At 35.7% G+C, this 18,758-nt stretch overlaps 1 pseudogene across 1 annotated transcript; it reads left to right on the top strand.

Moving 5' to 3' along the window:
- The first annotated feature begins 14,412 nt into the window (after window positions 1-14,412).
- On the top strand, window positions 14,413-15,084 carry LOC145098850 (splicing factor U2af large subunit B pseudogene; annotated as a pseudogene). Its single transcript, XR_013704586.1, has 3 exons — window positions 14,413-14,560; window positions 14,826-14,893; window positions 15,031-15,084. The product of XR_013704586.1 is annotated as a splicing factor U2af large subunit B pseudogene (transcript).
- Window positions 15,085-18,758: the final 3,674 nt, after the last annotated feature.

The raw sequence follows: 18,758 nt of genomic DNA, 5'->3' as shown, positions 1-18,758 counted from the left end.
CTGACAAACGACGAAAACCTTTGGAATACCAAGTCAAAGGCCAAGTACTATTGAAAGTATTTCCCTAGAAAGGAATGATTAGCTTTAGGAAACGGGGAAAAACTAAACCCGCGCTATATTGGACCATTTGAGATTCTTGCTTGAATTGGTCCAGTAGCTTATAAGCTGCAGTTACCTTCAGAGCTCAGCAACGTATACCCCATGTTTCAGATCTCTAAATTAAACAAGTTCTTATCAGATGAAAATCTTGCCATTCCTCTAGAAGAAATCAAAATCAACTAGAATCTCATGTTCGTCGAAGAACCGGTCGAGATAATGGATAGGGAAGTGAAGCGTACGAAGCAGATTCGTATTGTGAAGGTTCGATAGAACGCAAAGCATGAACCGGAATTCACATGGGAACGTGAAGACCAGATAAAGCAGAAGTACCCTCACCTATTCCCTCATTCATGAACCTACCTTTCGAAATAATTTCGGGACGAAATTCCCTCTAGCGGGGGGATGATGTCACAACTGGCATTTTGCTAGGAAATTCTATTCCCATGTAAACATCATCCATTGTAAAAGCTTTATTCTAAGTGAATAATATACTCTATTCTCATTCAAATACATCTCATATGTTCAAATAAGGGTTGGAAACCCTAGAAATCCTGACTCAAGTTCATTATGGACTAGGATTCTCAATTTGGGTCTAATGGACCAATAAATCTCCAATTTCACCATCTTGGGCCTAGGATCTTGGGCCTAGGAACCCTAATTGGGCTCTAAATGGACTCACATTCATAAAACTTAACATATTGGGCCATGTGGACCTAAAATAATTCATGTTATCCCTAATGGGCCATGTTGGGCCATAACTAATTTTATTTACCTTAATGGACCCAAAAACCCATCCCTTATCTTATGTTGGGCCGTAAGTACTTCCAAGGCCAATGGGCCGAAAAATTTATGATTAGGTCCCCAAAAATCCTAAATAAAGTTTAATGGGCTCAAACTATCCCATTCCTATTTTCTTGGTCCAAACTCTCAGTCCAATATCATTTAACAAAAAAAAAGAGATGGATAAGGATTAAACACATGCTTGACAACACATGTTTAGCCCTCATGTATCAAAGATAAATCTCATGTTTATAGGAGGAGATTATACCACAAACAACAAAGTCTAGTCCTTCTCCCTCTTTTATTCTCACTCTCGGCCAAGCCCCATCTCTCACTCCACTTATTTTCAAGTTACAACTCCTTCCAAAACCTCTCAAGAACTCCTTGACTACTCTCTAAATTTTCAAGACTTTAGTGGGGTTTCAAGGGAAATTCTTCATCAATAACTCATTTATTTTGGTAAGATCTTACAAACCCAAGTGTATTACTTCATCTTTAAACACCTTTGCTCCCCTTACACTCTTGCTTTCGAAAAATATTGTTCTTAGAACATCTTAGAGCTCAAGATCTATTCAAGAAAGGCTTGCTAGAGCCGAAACCTCTTCCATTTCTTCTTCAAACCGAGAACAAACAAAGCAAGGTGAGTTCATACCCCTTATTTTTTATTTTTACTTTGTTTTGGGGGAGAATACAAGTTGTTTTATGTTGATTTATGTGTATATGCATGAATATGTGTGTTTTTCATGACTTATTTGTTGATTATGTGCAATTTACTTCATAAATCTAATTTTTTTTTAAGAATATTAAGTTTATCACTTGGATCTACATGAAAACCTTGAGAAAAGTATGTGTCATAACAAATAATACATTTAAACTAGTAGATCTAGGATTTATATACTTAAAATAGCAAAAATGAGTGTTGTGTTCAAAGATCTATAAACTAAACTCCAAATTCAGCCCTTGACAGAAAAGTTATGGTCCAATGCTGAACTGTTTTGACCACCTTAATGATAATACTTTTCAAAACTGTTTAACGTGGAAAAGGTTCAGGATTATACCTTTAAAATGACTACTCTCACATTTTCATACGATTTTTCTAAAATTTTTGGCGAGTTTTACAAAACTACCTATCAGATTTGAAATAATTTTGGACCAACCTGTGAAGGTGAGCAGTTTCACACTTGTTAGAGGCCAATAAAAATTATGAGAAAAATTGTGAACAAAGTAGACAAAATTTCCAAACTTCTAGAATTTATAGATCCAAATTTTGACTTACGATGATTTTTTGCAAATTTTCCAACAACTAGGTAAGAAAAGTCAAAAACCAGAAAAATATGTATTTTCACCAAAATGAAGCCAAAAATGATATTTTTGACAAAAATGGGTTTAAAATGTTATTTTTACCACAAACTAGTCATAAACATAAGTTTTGAACAAAATGGGGACTAAAGTGTTATTTTCACAAAAATTGGGCCTTAATTGTAAATTTTTGGCTTAATGGGCCAAGAACGCCATTTTTACAAAAACTGGTCCTTTTATGCTATTTTAGTGAGTACTTGAACCAAAACCAACAATAAACTAACAAACGGATTAATTTTGATCATTTTTAGGTTATTGGGCCTTAGTGGCCCATTTATATGTTTGATAGGTTTTGCTTACTATTTGCATGCTATTTGGGCCTATAAATACTTTACATGTGAAAACGGCCTTAGTTTTCCTTTTGCATATATTTTGGGCCCATGTTATATAATATCATTCATATTAGGTTTTAAAATGACTCACACTTTTAGCGATTCCCTAGTGACTCACTTACCTGGTTCATTGGGCCTGGAATGAGTTTTATACGTTTATCATTGCGTAAATTCGATGAAGGATCTAGTGATTTTTTTTCGGTTGACACCTATTAAGTGTTCGATCGTAGCCTGTAGTTATAGATCTATACGGGGATGACACCCCACACCTGAGTTGTTCACTACAGTTAGCTACATCGGTCTAGGATGACTATAACCTTATTCTATTTTTCACTCGGCATTCACTAACTCCAAGACAAGCGAAATTGTCATTATTTAGTATGGTTATGACGGATCACTTAGAGTAATTAACGTTATGATGTTTGCGAAAGACTATTTTCTTTTATGTTGGATTACTTGTAAACTTACTCACACTGGTACCCCCACCTCGGTGTTGGTACGGTAGCATTATCTATTTTCTTTTATGATTGGATTACTCGAAAACTTACTCACACTGGTACCCCCACCTCAGTGATAGTACAGCAGCATTAACTATTCTTCTTTTACAGGCAACGTCGGGTTGTCTGGGGACATTCTATTTACATTATCTTCAATCACTTTTGACGTTCTATTAAACAATAACACACATGCATTAATACAAGATCAAACATAAACATACCAAACTATTTTAAGAAAATACAGGATTTTCTTGTTATTACAAAGTTATTAAAATCATTTTCTCAAGTATACTTATGAACTCACCAACATTATATATGTTGACGTTTTCAAAATAACTTGTATTCTCAGGGACTCCTTAAGCAGAAGAATCAACAAGAATAGGGAATTTTGTTTTGTGTGTTGTTAAACATCATACACTGAATGTTTTGGTCATGTTATTTAAAAGATTGTACTTGATGTAAACAATGGCAGTTGTATTATATTATACATGCTAATGATGATGTTATGTTTCATTTATATTCATTGTAACGATATTTCAAGATGAAATCACGCGCAAGCCCCCGGAAGTTTTCGCCGTCTGGTTCGGGGGTGTGACATATGGCTTGGTGATGTCAACACTGTGAGTTCAAGAATGATATACTCATATACAAGATATCTAGAACAAGGTTTGAAAACTCAAACCTTGACATAAACACAACAGTGGAGGCTAATAATATTTCTAGTCAAGTCTGGATAAAAAATCAATAAAGTATTCAAGATGACAAGAGAATTAATAAAAGTATGAGTATGAACAAGAATAAGAACAAAGAGAATGAGAGAAAATGATTGACTGAATGACTCTTGATTTGATATTTTAAAGGTGGAAAATGGTAATGAATTACATGAAATATGTTCCTATTTATACTAAAATAGGACCAATCATATTAGGAGTCATTTGTACTAAAAGTTGATCACAAATCCACCACCTGACACATCAGTGTAGTTGACATTTGTCTCTTACATGCACTACTGAAACATGAGACAAAACAGTACTAACATAGAATCACTCAGTCTTCACACTTCAGATTACACAATACTTCAGACTACAAAACACTTCGGACTCCCATCAACTCAGATGCTCAGCAGTTTCGAAATCATACACATTTTAGATAGTCTAAGGGATCACTTTCTTGTACTATCAAGCTCCCCCTACGTGACCTTAGTTATCCTTTGCATCATCAATCCGATTTGTCAATGCCAAACAAGTAAGCATTCTACATTGAACTTCGAACTTCAGTCCACAAGGAGAGTTGTTCAATGAGCTCCTTCATGGAGTCTTCTGAGGCTTGTGAATTTGCTGATATTGAAATGAACTTTTGGAGTAAATATGTGTGAACCAAGTGCTTTTGACTGACTCATAGTAACCCTTTCTTGTTTGATTTCTTTTTCTTGAACACATACCCTAGTTATGGATCTTTGATAGGACCTTCATCAAGAAGATCTACTTCTTTTAATTCATTGTTGGTCGGAGCAAGGAGCTTGTTTATTCCAAAAAGAGAAGAAAACACAATATCAGCTCTGTAGAATTCAGCTACATAGTCTTATAGTAATTGAGAGTTAAGGCATATGCTCTAATTGTAATGTCTGAATATTGTTTGCTTCTGAGATGAGATGTAATCACAATAACGATATTCAGATTGGTGGATGGATAATTAATATCCAAGATCTTGATGATTTTCGTAGAGTTGCGAGTTGCATTGAAAAAGTGGAGCATGCAGTTAAGTCTAAATTTGTTTTGAACTAGCATACCACAACCATTGATGTTTGTGATTCTTCGATTTGGCCATAATTCCTTGATCGGTCGAGCGTTAGTGGTGTAGAGTGTACTGAGTCATTCCCTTTTAGTTCGTATTTGAGTTTCTCTATCATCAAAAGGATGAAGAAGATGGAATTTGACATAGAATCAGTCATGTGGAGAGATGTTCCATCCAGATAAAGAGGTGAGATACCTGTCATAGGATTTGGATTATCCTCTTCAGCTAGTAGGAAGATACTTAATTCAAGTGCCTTGTTGAGTTCATCTTGAGACCAGCCCTTATACTTTTTAGATAAATTCATTGGGCAAATTCTTATGAATTAAGTATCTTTCCTTTCTCTTTTACACGGGCATTAACAGTGACAATGTTGATGAGTTGTTGAGCAGTGGGAGTGATGAATACTTCAGAAATGGGCAATGTTAGCTCTGGAGCAGGTAAATCATCATCCTTTTATATCGAAGAACCTTCGTTGATGAGCTCTATTATGGGAGTTAATTTTGGAAGGGAACTAGGCTGAGTTTCTTTGAATGTGTCCTAAATGAGATTCGTCTTGATTTTGGCTAGTTACGAGCTTTATGTCACTTGATCAGCTAGCACGAATGGCCATTAAACCATTTTAGTTTTTCTTTTTAAGAGATGATTTTTACGAAAGTGGGTTGCTTATTTCTGAGCTTGGAGAGCTAGAATCACTTTGAAACCATTAAGCATGTCATCATCCTCTTCAGCAATCTCATCAATCTCATCTTCATTAGTGTTGGTATAGGTGTCTAAGCCCATAACTATAATTGGTATGTACATGATTTGATTGTAGCATGGTCTTTTTGAGTTGCCTTCACCATAGCAACTGGACAGGATGACTATTGGAGAAAGAGGTTAATTAATGGTTTATTAATATATTATAAGAATAATATATTAATTGAGAAATCATATTATTTAATTAGTATTAATCAGGAATTAATTTGGAATTAATTTTGGGATTAAAGGAACTGATTAAAAGTAAGTGGACGGGTTTTGTAAATCATTGATAGTTGCAAAATGGTTTGTTGGATCACCTTGGAAGGGTTGGACAAAATCTATGGGAAGCCCATAGAAGATTTCGTCCAAGGGGGCCTTCTAGAAGGTTTCCATGGACTGCTTAAGGCTTAAGCAATTAGATTAGGGTTTCTACCTAAAACCCTAGCAGCCACAAGCATATAAAGACCCCTTAGCCTCTAGAAATCGGCCACTTGATTCATCAGAGAAATATTAGCCATTTGATGCCTCCTTCTCCCTCATTCTTTGCTTATGGTGTTTGTGACTCCATTAGAGGTGCAACTCTTGGAGCACTACGCTTTCGAAGGTCAAGAAATTGAAGAAGGATTACATGTTATTACAATATAAAAAGAGAAGTGAGATCTAAACCCTATTTGTTTCATTTTATGTATACTAGAATTAGGTTTATTGCTTTGGATATCTTATTTGCATGTATAACATAAGGAAAACCTAGATCCAAAGCAATTAGGGTTGCATGTGCACATAGGAATGTTGTAATGCTCAAAACCCATCAATTAGTGGTTTCATCTCTAAGATGAAAGACTTGACTCAATTGCCATTGTGTCATTTGCCAACCACTGGTACTAGCTTATTCTCACCCTCTTGCAACCAAGGGCCTAGCTCCAAATTCAAGATCAAATTCTTCTTGGATATCACCGAGTTTGGAAAAAACGTTTTAAAAAAATACATTGACAATCTTTGTGAGATTTTCATAAGCGTTAATGTTAAGACCTTTGGCTTCAGGAGTTGTAAGAACGTCCCCAAAACTACCCAAAATTTCATCATACTTGTGATTTGGAATGTCCATAAAGTGTTAGGCATATAGAATCACCATAATCAACATTTGCTGCATCTTCTGCTTGGATTTCCTTCTCAAGACGCTAAATTTGTTTTTCATGGCAAACATGGGTTTGCTTGATAAGTTTGTTTGTGGTAGACACCAAGTCGTCATAGACTTTCAAAATTTTCTTCATGGTCTCAATGTGAGTATCCAATTTTTCGGAGTATCATCGGTCAGATTCCTCTAGAGCATGTTTGAGACTTACGAAGATTAGTTGGTTAAGTGGTTGCTCTCGTTCTTGAAAAAGAAGGAGTGACGGTCTCGGCCTCCAAAATGGACTTCAGAAATTGATCCAATTCCAAGTCAAGAGGTATGAATTGAGAATTCACATTGTCAATATTGGAATCAACTTTGACGATTTGGCCACGCATCTCAAGTAAAGAAAATAGTGTTGGATAATTGTTGAGTCTATTTGTGTTGCATCTTAGGCCATATATTTTGTATCCGGATTGGGCCTGTCCATCCGTGTCTATCTAGATTAGATTCGTTGTTATCTAGATTAGCTGTTAGGGTTATAGTACATAGATGCATGCATGTATGCGTATATTGATAACGATTATTAATTACGTAGATTCTTGTAACCCTAAACACCTCTACAGATTGAAGTTCTTTATCGAGCTCTTCTGAGGTGTTATCGCATTAATCATACGACATATTCAGTGCCATACTTGTGTTCTTTATTACATTCTTATTTAATATCCTGCTTAGAATCATACGATCCTAAAAGAACTTTGTTCTAACAATTGGTATCAGAGCAGGAGATTGTGTGATCAATACACATTACTTCTGTATTCATAATACTTTAGGGTTTCCGCTTTTATCGTATAAATAGAAGCCGTCGTCTTCATAATGACGACAACTCTGTTTTTGATAAAACCCTAATCTCAAGTTTACAGGTTTGATTCTAGCAGCTCACCATGTCTCACGATGATTCGCATACAAACCCCATAAACATCTCAAACAGCATCGGATCAACAACCAGAGTACCCATACTCTATACATAAGACTACGAAGTATGGGCTCATCACTTTGAAGATTACGTGGTTGGATCTGAAGACAATGGCTATCTCATCTGGGAAGCTATCACTCGTGGACCGTTTGTGCATTCGGGAACAAACACGACTGTTAAGACGCAAACAGATTACAACAAACTGGTGACGGATGTTGAGAAGATGCCACATGATGAGAAGGACAAGCTCTTGTGTAACATTAAAGCCATGCGAATGATAAGATTCGCCCTGCAATCTGATACCTTTCGGCTAGTAGGTTCATGCACAACTGCTAAAGAGATCTGGGATAGGTTGAAGGAACTTTACTCAACTGATGAAGACCTGGAACACTCCATTCAAACTCTGTTGCTGTCAGAATTTGGAGTTTTCGAACAGAAACCTGAAGAGAAGCTTGTACACACCTTTGATCGGTTCAATCATCTCCTCAGTAAGATGATCAAGCATGGGATAGAGAGAAAGCTGATCGAGTAGAAAGTAACGTTCATGAACGGGCTAAGACCAGAATGGATGGCTGTGGTTTCCACTGTGAAGGCGCATGAATAGTTCAAATCGTATTCGCTGGCGAAACTAGTAGGTATACTAAAGTCTCATGAAAGTGTTGTAACCAAGGAAGCGAAAGTGAACTCTGGTGTGGGATCGTTGGCTCTTGTTTCTAAAGGAAAAAGTACTACAGAAGAAGAAGAAGAGACAGACATGTCAGAATGCGACCTTACAAGTGAGGAGTATGCCTTGATGGTCACAAATCCAAAGAAATTTGCAAGGAGAAAATTTCCCGTCAGCAAGAACCGAAACTGGAAGGGAAGTTATAGTTCTGAAAAGATGAAGGATGAACCGAAAGTCTCCTCTCAAAAGGATGAAGAGAAAAAGGAGAGCAAGCTTGCAGGAGACTCTGGATACGACTGCTACTATTGTCACGGCAAGAACCATTTTGCCAAAGATTGCATGTTGAGAAAGATGGCTGAGAAAAGAGATGGTGAAGATGATGAGGCATATTATATGCGAAAATTGGAAGAAGTAAAGAAGAAAAAGGCGTCCAACAACTCAATGAATGCCTTAATCGTAAAGGAGAATGCTGGGAAAGATGAGTTCGGTGGCGTAGAAGTCTGGTCAACCGACTCTGAAGACGAAGAGGTTAGAAGGCCCACTCATGGAAAGGCATATGAGGCAAAGAATGAAGGTTCGGGTGGAAAGTGCTTTATCATCACTACTGGTCCATCAACTAAAAGTGCAGATACGGAACCGAACCTGACAGATAACAAGTGCTTTGCGGCCAAGCCGGTGAGTGAGAAGAAAAAGGCGTCCACTTGATTCATAAGAGAAACCCTAGCCATTTTATGCCTCCTTCTCCCTCATTCTTTGCTTGTGGTGTTTGTGACTCCATTAGAGGTGCAACTCTTGGGGCACTAGGCTATCGAAGGTCAAGAAATTGAAGAAGGATTACTTGTTATTACAATATAGCAAGAGAGGTGAGATCTAAACCCTATTAGTTTCGTTTTATGTATACTAGAATTAGGGTTATTGCTTTGGAAATCTTATTTGCATGTAAAACATGAGGAAAACCTAGATCCAAAGCAATTAGGGTTGCATGTGCACATAGGAATATTGTAATGCTCAAAATCCATCAGTGGTATTAGAGCTTAGGGTGTTTTTTTGTTATATTTGATGCAACTATGATTTGCCTAAAGTTGGAACAGAACCGATTTTGCTCACTATCTGCATAACTCAACGAGTTCAAAGATGAACTCGACGAGTACACGCCCTGACCCGACGAGTTGGATCGTCTGTTGGCAGATTTTTCGGATTTCAGACCTAAATTAGATAAGGATAATTACCTAAAATAGTTTTTAATTGTTTAAAATCGAATTTTCTGATATCGTAATGGATATCCTCATCTAATTAAAAGATAATGGTCAAATTTTAAGACAATGTCTTATTATAAGATTAATTGATTATTTAAAATTTGAATTAGTAATTTTGAAAAGTTTCAAATTATACCCTCAAAGTTTTGGAATTAAAAGTTTAATTTTGAAATATTAAAATTCTAAAACCCTAGTATTTTAAAAGTTTAAAATACAACCCTTATACTATTATAATATTAAAAGATTAATATGTATGTATATATATATATATATATATATATATATATATATATATATATATATGTATAAGATGAGTCAGTCTTATCATCAGTGGGCCTCATTCACGAAGTTGATCTATAAGGGGTATTTAAGGAAGCGGCATGTATAATGACCACCATTGGGTATCCACTCTTACCTACCGCACTCTTGACTAGTGGTGGGTCGTTAGTTGAACATGTAAGATATGACATTAATTCTCTCATTAATAAGTATAATGATAAATATAAAGTAACTAAATGTTTTATAAATTCCAAATCTTATTTACTTTAGGAAAAATATGAAAATGATGCTAGTCCATGAAATTGCACTTTGCACATTGCCAAGTCGTTAGTGGAGCGTGTGTGGTTAACCAGCACACTAACTTGGACTAACAAGGGTGCACTACAAGAAAAAGACCCTTTTATGACGCGCAAACCACGACACTCACTGATTTATGTTACGCAAAAGAGAGTGACATTTAAAAAATGTCATCTCTTCAAAAAATTTAAGAATTTAGGTCACGCATTATAGCGTGCCCTTAAATTGATGTCAGAAGAAAAAAAATAAAAAAAAAACAGAGGGCGTTGTATGTTAAATGGGCGCCCTCTATAAGTGTCACTATATAATTTTAATGAACGCGCCTTTAATAGATAGGGGGGAAATGAAATCCCCAAAAAATTAAAATCCCGCCTCTTGCGTCTCCTCTTTCTCCTTCTCCTTCTCATTCATGTGTTCCCTCCTTCTCCTTCATGTGCTTTCCCTTTTGTTTAGCTTGAATTTCACCATATACTTTATCCTCTCCACCAGCCGACAACCTTCTCTCTCTCCTTCACCTTTTCTCTGCAAACCCTAATCTGCCTCCACCACTACTGAATACATTTTGTTTATCCTTAAGAAATAACGCAACCAAGCTCGTATCTCAGATCAAGTACTCCTGCGTGGAGTTAACCCCGACACGCCAGATGCAGCTCGATACTCTCTCCAGATCTCTCCGCGACGGCCTCGAACTCACTGGAAAATTCCTCGTCTCCATTTGTTGGAATGTATACAAGAACCTTGAAATTTTTTGGCAATGGGATTTTTTCTGTGGATGGAGTTAAGTGGCGCCGCCAACGGAAGCTTGCAAGCTTTCAGTTCTCAACAAAAGTTTTACAAGAGTTTAGTACTGTAAGCTTCAAGTCAAACGGTGCTAAACTAGCCAAAGAGATTTCCTTACTAGCAGATGCTTAGGAAACCATGGATTTGCAGGTAAAGTATTAACTTAAAACTGATGAATTAGTTGTAGCTTTGTTTTAATTATTTGCTTTTGTTGTTTTTATGCAGGATCTATTAATGAGATCGACATTAGATTCGATGTTTAAGGTGGGGTTTGGGTTTGATCTTGATACTCTATCGGCTTCAAATGAGGCCAGCAATTGGTTTATGGAAGCGTTTGATGAATCAAATGGTTTAGTATATGGGCGATTTGTGGATCTTCAATGGAAGGTGAAAAGGTATCTTAATATTGCTTCGGAAGCTGCTCTCAAAGAAAAAATCAAAATTATCGATAACTCCATATATGAATTGATACAAAACAAGAGGAAACAACTGAAAAATGAAGAGGTATCTTTATGTGTGTAAAAGTAATTAAAAATCTTTTCTTTCTGTTGGGTTAATTAACCCTTCAATATTTTTTCTCATTTTAATGCTTTCTTTGTGCGTGGTCATGAGGTACAGAGATTTACTAGGAATGTCCTTCTCAACGACGACATATTGTCAATCGTGATTCCTTAACCTAATCTTCTATTAGGCGAGTTCTTTAATTTTTATACATTTTTTAATTCAATTATGATTCCCAAACCTAATGACCCATTTGTTTAAGAACTTCTTACAACTCTTCCAACAACCATTGTTGACCTTGAGCCTCACCAGATACATACGTCTTATGAATATGTAAGTTGTAAGTGTATCGAGTATGAGATGTTTTATATATTTTTACAAATACTTATTTGTTGTTCTTGTGAAGGTAGGTTGGTCATATGATTCAAGCAGAATCTGAGGAAACAGAGCGTGATGAGTATCTGCAGAGGTTGATGGATCTTCCCAATCAGGTAGGGTTCTTCTGGAAGGATAATTCTTAATTTGGATTTCTTAATATATTGTCTAATGATCAGTTTGATTTATGCTGCAATGGGTGGAAATTATAGGATATGCACACGGAAATGTGGATTTATTGAAAGATCAAGATATCATTAGGATTGTGCTTAACATATTCAACGTTCATTCTTATACTAATGAATATAATATTTAATCGACTCTTTTTATTTTTATTAATGCAATCTTTTTTTCCTGCAGACAAATACAAGTGTTGCCACTAGACTTGGAACAGATTGGAAAGTAATTTGTGCCCCTAATGATGGATCATGTGCAAGAAACTAACCTAATGCTAGAGAATCTAACGGGTTGACTTTTATATGCCCCATAACTTGTTTCAGGTAAGGAGGGAAGAATTACTTTAGTTTGCTCAAACTGCAATCATTGGGCTAATAGAAGGAAACCATATATGAAAAATACACCTTTTCTGATGCAGGAAATAGAAGAACCTGTTACACATATTTACTTGTGCTTCAGATTGAATTCACTTTTATTGAAGAAACGATTGTTGAGATACGGGGATATAATAGAGGCTCATGCTCAAAAGAGATTTTTTGGATCTTTCTTGGGTTGGAAATATTACATGGCTTAGAAATGGTGATATTGAAGTTACTTGGGCTAATAGAATGGTTTCAGTGGTATTTTGAATTATATTTCTTGTAAAAAGACATGAATGCCTTTCTTGTTTGAAGTAGTTTTTTGTTTATTGATATGATGTTTGGTGATATCAGGTGGGCCCACAAGCAATATATGTAGTAGGGCGTGATGATGATGATGACTCAGCTAGCAAGTTGGGAAATAATGGAGGGTGAAGATAATGAAATGGAAAATCTTCAACAGGCACTAGAGGTTCATTTCTATTTATAAAATTTATAATAAACAAATAAACGAGTTTAAATTTTAACTGTTTTTTTTGTTAAGGATCTTCGGATGCAAAATGGACCAGAGATGAGGGTTGATACAGATGAACAAACAACTAAAAGCATTCAGACAAATGGTGCACTTTCTATACCCTTAGCTGCCCTTGGATTCATGAAAAGGTTAGCAAGTGGAAATTTTTCTAAGTGTCAAAGAAACATTACAGGTAATTCAGGGGGTGATAATGTAACATTACATAGGGAAGATAAAAATGATAATACCCTTATAAGATTGGTTTCTAGATAATTTATAGAAAATAATCTCTTTTTTTTTTGCATTTTTTCGTCCCTATTTTCCTGTTTCTTAACATTTTTCATCTAGAAAAATATATATGGTTCTAAGAGTTTTCAAATTCTTGCAACTCCCTAGATCGTTTTTAGTTATGAAAAAATGTATGTTTAATTTGATTTATATGTTTATCATTCTATTAGTAAGGTAACAAATAAGTCTTTATTTATCTATATCTTCTATAAATGTAGTTTTAGGCAATGTTTTAAAAACCGGTTTTTTAATTGAACCGGTCGAGTGACGTTTTCCGGTTCAACCGGATGGTCAAACTGGTTCTATATTTTTATATGTTTTTAATTATCCTACATACATTGATTATAAAACTTTTCATATTTTTAGTATTACAAACGTAAATAGAATACAACATATAAAAACAATCATTATAGAAGTCAAAATCAAAAAAAATAAGCCCAAAACAAACACAAAAATCCAAGAATGTCCGGTTTAACCCAGTCCATTCCGGTTCAATTTAGCCGATTGAACCGGTTTTTTACAAAAACCGGCCGGTTCAATCCGGTCAGGAAATCATTATAAAACCGGTCCAAATCGAACCGCCCTCACCTCCGGTTCCCGGTTTGACCAGTTCAACCGGCCAGTTCGAACCGGTTTTTAAAACACTAGTTTTAGGTGTGGGACCCTTGTGAGTGGCGACAACAGTGGCAATGTTCAGTTTTGGGATAGTTCACATGGTACTCTGTTGCAAGCACTTTCTTACCATGAATGCTTTGGCAGCTAGTTCTACCCATACCAAGGTGTTCTCAGTCAGTCAGGTACTGAATACTATTTTAAGTTTCAGTTTGTTGGACTTGGATTGGATGTTGTAGTATCATATGATGATTTTTGTTTCACTTTATATTATATAATTAAGGTATTTGGTGACAGATCTTGTTCTCCCTAGGCTTGGTGCTCTTACAGGATTTCATCTTGTGAAACATAGAGAAACTGGAAACTCAAAAGGATACGCGTTCTGTGTTTATCAGGACTTAACTGTTACAGACATTGCTTGTGCAACTCTTAATGGGATCAAAATGGGTGACAAGACACTTACTGTTAGACGCACTAACCAAGGTCAAACTCAACCCAAGCCTGAATAGGAGAGTGTGATTTTACATGCACAACAACAAATTGCATTGCAGGTATTAAAAAATATTCCATTTTTTTAAAAATCTCATTTATAAAATTATAATTAAGTAATATTTTTGTTTGCAGAGGATGATGTTGCAACCACCTCCCTCCATTGGGACAACTGCCACTAAAGTTCTATGTTTAACACAAGTGGTGACTGAAGATGAACTTAAAGATAATGAAGATGATCAAGATATATTGGAAGACATGAAAATAGAATGTGGAAAATTCGGTAAATTAATCTTATTTTAACTTTCATTTTCTCACTTTATAATTCTAATTTCGTATTTAACTTCCTACTTTGCCAAATCGTTTACATATCAATCTATTAATTTTTATCGTTTTCATATATTTCTGTTTTACAGCCTTTTGTAATCACACTCCTATAAAGCATCCAGACAGAAGCCCCTTCTTTTTACCCCACATGTTTATGTCCATATCCAATATTTACACCAAATAATTTTTTTTAATCTCAATTTTTCTCACTAATTTTTCAGGTAGTCTAGTGAATGTTGTAATTCCACGCCCTAACCCTACTGGAGAACCAACACCAGGTGTTGGCAAGGTTAGTTTAGTATTTTCTCATCTCTTAAGTGCTGTTTGTTTTTCTTTCATTACATTTTTTCAACAAACTGTTTTCACAATATTCATTAATTTTAACGAATGAAAGTATGTTGTTGTTTTTTTTTGCACATTGTGTAGGTGTTTTTGGAGTATGCTGATGTGGAATTAGATTACTTGTCGCCCTGGGCTTGATGGAGCAATTGTTCCAAGATCATGTAGCACATGTAATTAGTTACACTCATCACCTCATTGCCTTTTCCTCCATAAATGTGAACTCCTTTTATATTAAAATGTGTTTGCTCTTAATTTTTACAGATGGGTGAGACACCATGCCCTGTTGACCCATGGATTGTAGTCTTGAAACTTCAAGAAAACCCTGAGATAAAAAGGATTGACATTTAATGATTTCTTACAATGATTCACTACTGAAGTTTCTAACTTTTTTCTCCTGTTTTTAAATCTTAGGATGTCTCAACTGGTGAGGCTACCAAGGAACATGCTTTTATCTGTAGATAGACAACTTGTACAAACTATTGTACCTGCTACAAGATTGACTATAATGGGAATTTACAGCATATTTCAGCTTCATAGACATCCACATCGTAATACTTGCACTCTATCTATTCACCAATAACATTTAACTTTCACACATTTTGAATATAGCTAAATCTGGCAATCTTTTTTCTGTTTTGATCTAGTCACAAAGGAGTAGTTGCTATTAGACAACGGTATATAAGTGTTATTAGAACACCTATTTGAATAATTTGCATCTTGGATATATGTATATATACTTTGTGTTGAGATTTAAGAACAATTTGCAATTTGCAGGTATGCTATATGTGGGGATTTAACGCTGAAAAAGATAGTAGCTACAAGACCATCTACTAAAGCAAGGTTGGTGTAAGAGTTGATGACGAGAACATTGTTCCAATACCTTCAGTGAGTTATGATGATGTCCCTTAATAGCAATGTAGTATTAGTTTATATAGTTAGGGATGATTATTTTTATTTGACATGTTAGTGCAATGAATTATCTTTCTTATTTATTGTATTGTATTTTGTATTTTGTATGACATTAACTTTTGTGCAATGGATTGTATTTTTTGTAAATGGTATTTTATTTTCTATTATGAGACATGAAATGCAAATTTAATTTGAAAATTAGTAAATCAATAAATATTTTTTTTTTAAAATAAAAATTACGTTACGCAAAAATGTGTGTCATCTTCATTTATGACATGGCCTTTCTTGACAGCAACTTTAATGATACGCATTGCGCGTCATAAATGCACGTCGTCTGTCGTTATGACATGGCCTTCCTTGACGCGCATTTGCGCATCGTCTGAGCATTTTACAACGCGCAATGAGCGTCGTAAAAGGCTGTTTTTCTAGTAGTGGTGGAAAAGGGTAGCTCGAGAATTATCATAGATCAATGAAGCGTGTGCGGTTAACCGGCACATTGATTAGGTGGTAAATGACATCGAGAGTGCCAAGCTAATTTGCATGGTTATTCACACCTTGTTTGTGATCCTCGGTGTCCCAGTCACAAACTTGAAGGGCGTAATCAAGATTAAACATGCCATTGAAAAGTTTAATGAATCTCAAAAGAATCTAGGAATTTCATTTCATTTAAAACCTAACTCTTTATTTCGTTTTTCATGGTGGAATTGGCAAATCGTCATTTGCCTACCTCCAAATAATTTACAATTGGATTACGGCATCCCTCTTCCGAATTATGAATTATTGTTTTTAGTCCTAGCCTTAATATTTCATTTGGTTGTATTAAGGACTCCTTATCTAATTAAAACTTTTTTCTTCTTCTTTTGAAGATGTCTACCTCAAACAACGCTTCTTGTTCCCCCAACAACAGCTCATACTCGCTCTTGAACATTTGTGCGAGTGTCACATTCGATGGTTCCAACTTCAATGATTGGATCTTCAATACTCGAATGGCCTTGTGCTACGAGGACAAAGAGTATGTTCTCGACAACACGTTAAAAGAGGTTGATGAGTCCAAAGCTACTCCTGACGAAATAGCTGAGTATGAGGCTCACCACAAGGATGCCACTAAGGTGTCCTGTATTATGGTAGCCATCATGTATCTATTAGATATAGTGTCTCAGTCCATAACATTATTTGGTATGTACTTGACCCGACTCGGCATGGTCCATTTGGGTTGCATGGCATTGCAATACTTGGATAGACAAAATGAGAAAAAGTACACTTGTGATTATTAATATATTATAAGTTCTAATATATTAATAATAGTATTATATAATTAGTATTGATCAAGTATTAATCTAGTATTAATTTGGTGATCAAAGTGATACTAATTAAATACATAGGGTTGATTATGACAATCAACAATTCTTTTATGGTGGATTAATGATCCATGGTTTATGGGTTTGGTTATAACCATATGGATCTCCATGGATAGTCCATGGAAGTTACAAACCCATGGGTCATGAGAAATGGAGAGTCATGACAATTAAGAGTATTCATGTGAAAACCCTAATTGTGACAACACTATAAAAGGAGCCCTTTGGTTAGCAAAATCGGCTACCTAGAGTTCTTGTGAGGGCATAACCGATTTTTGAGTGTAGAAGTATTCTCTCAAGTTATTCCAAGTTTTGTGGTGTTGTGTGAAGCATTTGAGGCACAACATTTGGGGTGCTAGGCTCTCAAAGTCTTGAAGGAATCCAAGCAACAACAAGGTATGTATTTCTACTAGTTTTTATGTTATATATATATATATATATATATATATATATATATATATATATATATATATTCCCCATGCTATGCTAATTAGTATATAACATTGAAAAAGAAATTTTCATGTATATAGAGAAAACATAGATTCAAGGTTATTAGCATTACATGTACACTTACGAAGTGTTAGAATGCTCAAAACCCATCAGTCTCCTGAGCTGCAGCGGTTCTACGAGGACTATTGGCCCTACGTGATGTACAAGGACTTGATGGAAAAGTACCATCAACAAGCACGTCAAGAGAGGTACGAGATAGTCACCTCATTTATCACCACCAAAATGAGATATGGAGAGTCCATCACGAGCCACTTGCAAAGAATGCGAAGATATGTGGATCGTCTCTTGAAGTTGAATGTGAACTTCAATGAAGAGTTGGCTATTGACATAGACCTACACTCTCTACCTCCTTGCTATGATCAGTTCAAAATGACTTATCATATGAGCAAAGAGGAAGTCACATTGAGCATGCTTCAAGGCCTGCGAAGAATTACCGAAAGTGGATTGAAAGGGAAAAGTTTCGAATCCGCTCCTACTCCTGCTGCTTCCCCAGTCCTGGCCATTGGATATGGAAAAGGGAAAAAAAGCTCCCTCAAAGAACTGGAAGGGAAAATCTCATGATGGATCTTTTACAAGTGGATCCAAGGCAAAGACCGGTTCTGCCACTCCCTCCTCAAATCCTAAAGAAGCAATGTGCTTCTACTGTCATGATAAAGGGCATTGGAAGAGAAGCTGCCCGAAATACTTACAGGACATCAAGGATGGGAAGATAAAGTCCTCCTTCGCAGCTATTTATACTATTCTATCTGTCACACCCCGAAAACCAAAGGCGGAAACATTTCCGGGTTGACTCCATGCTGAGTATCAAATCCAATGTACATAGTAAGTAAAGTGAAACAAACATTACATTACATATTAAAAGTTTTACAATTTGTTTCAAAAGACACAGTTTATACAATTGTGATACATAATATAGATATAAACAAAACGAACGAGCCTTGCACGCACGCGATCCTGGACCAAGTAAGTCTTCGGGTACCTGTATTATCGTTGACCTGAGAACACAAGTAGTTTGAAAATCAACATAACGCTGGTGAG

The sequence above is a fragment of the Lactuca serriola genome, chromosome 4, assembly GCF_051521515.1.
Source record: "Lactuca serriola cultivar US96UC23 chromosome 4, Lser_US96UC23_V15, whole genome shotgun sequence".
In the NCBI taxonomy this organism is placed as follows: Eukaryota; Viridiplantae; Streptophyta; class Magnoliopsida; order Asterales; family Asteraceae; genus Lactuca; species Lactuca serriola.
The sequence above is the reverse complement of the archived record's forward strand: the minus strand, read 5'-3'. Positions and strand labels throughout refer to the sequence as shown.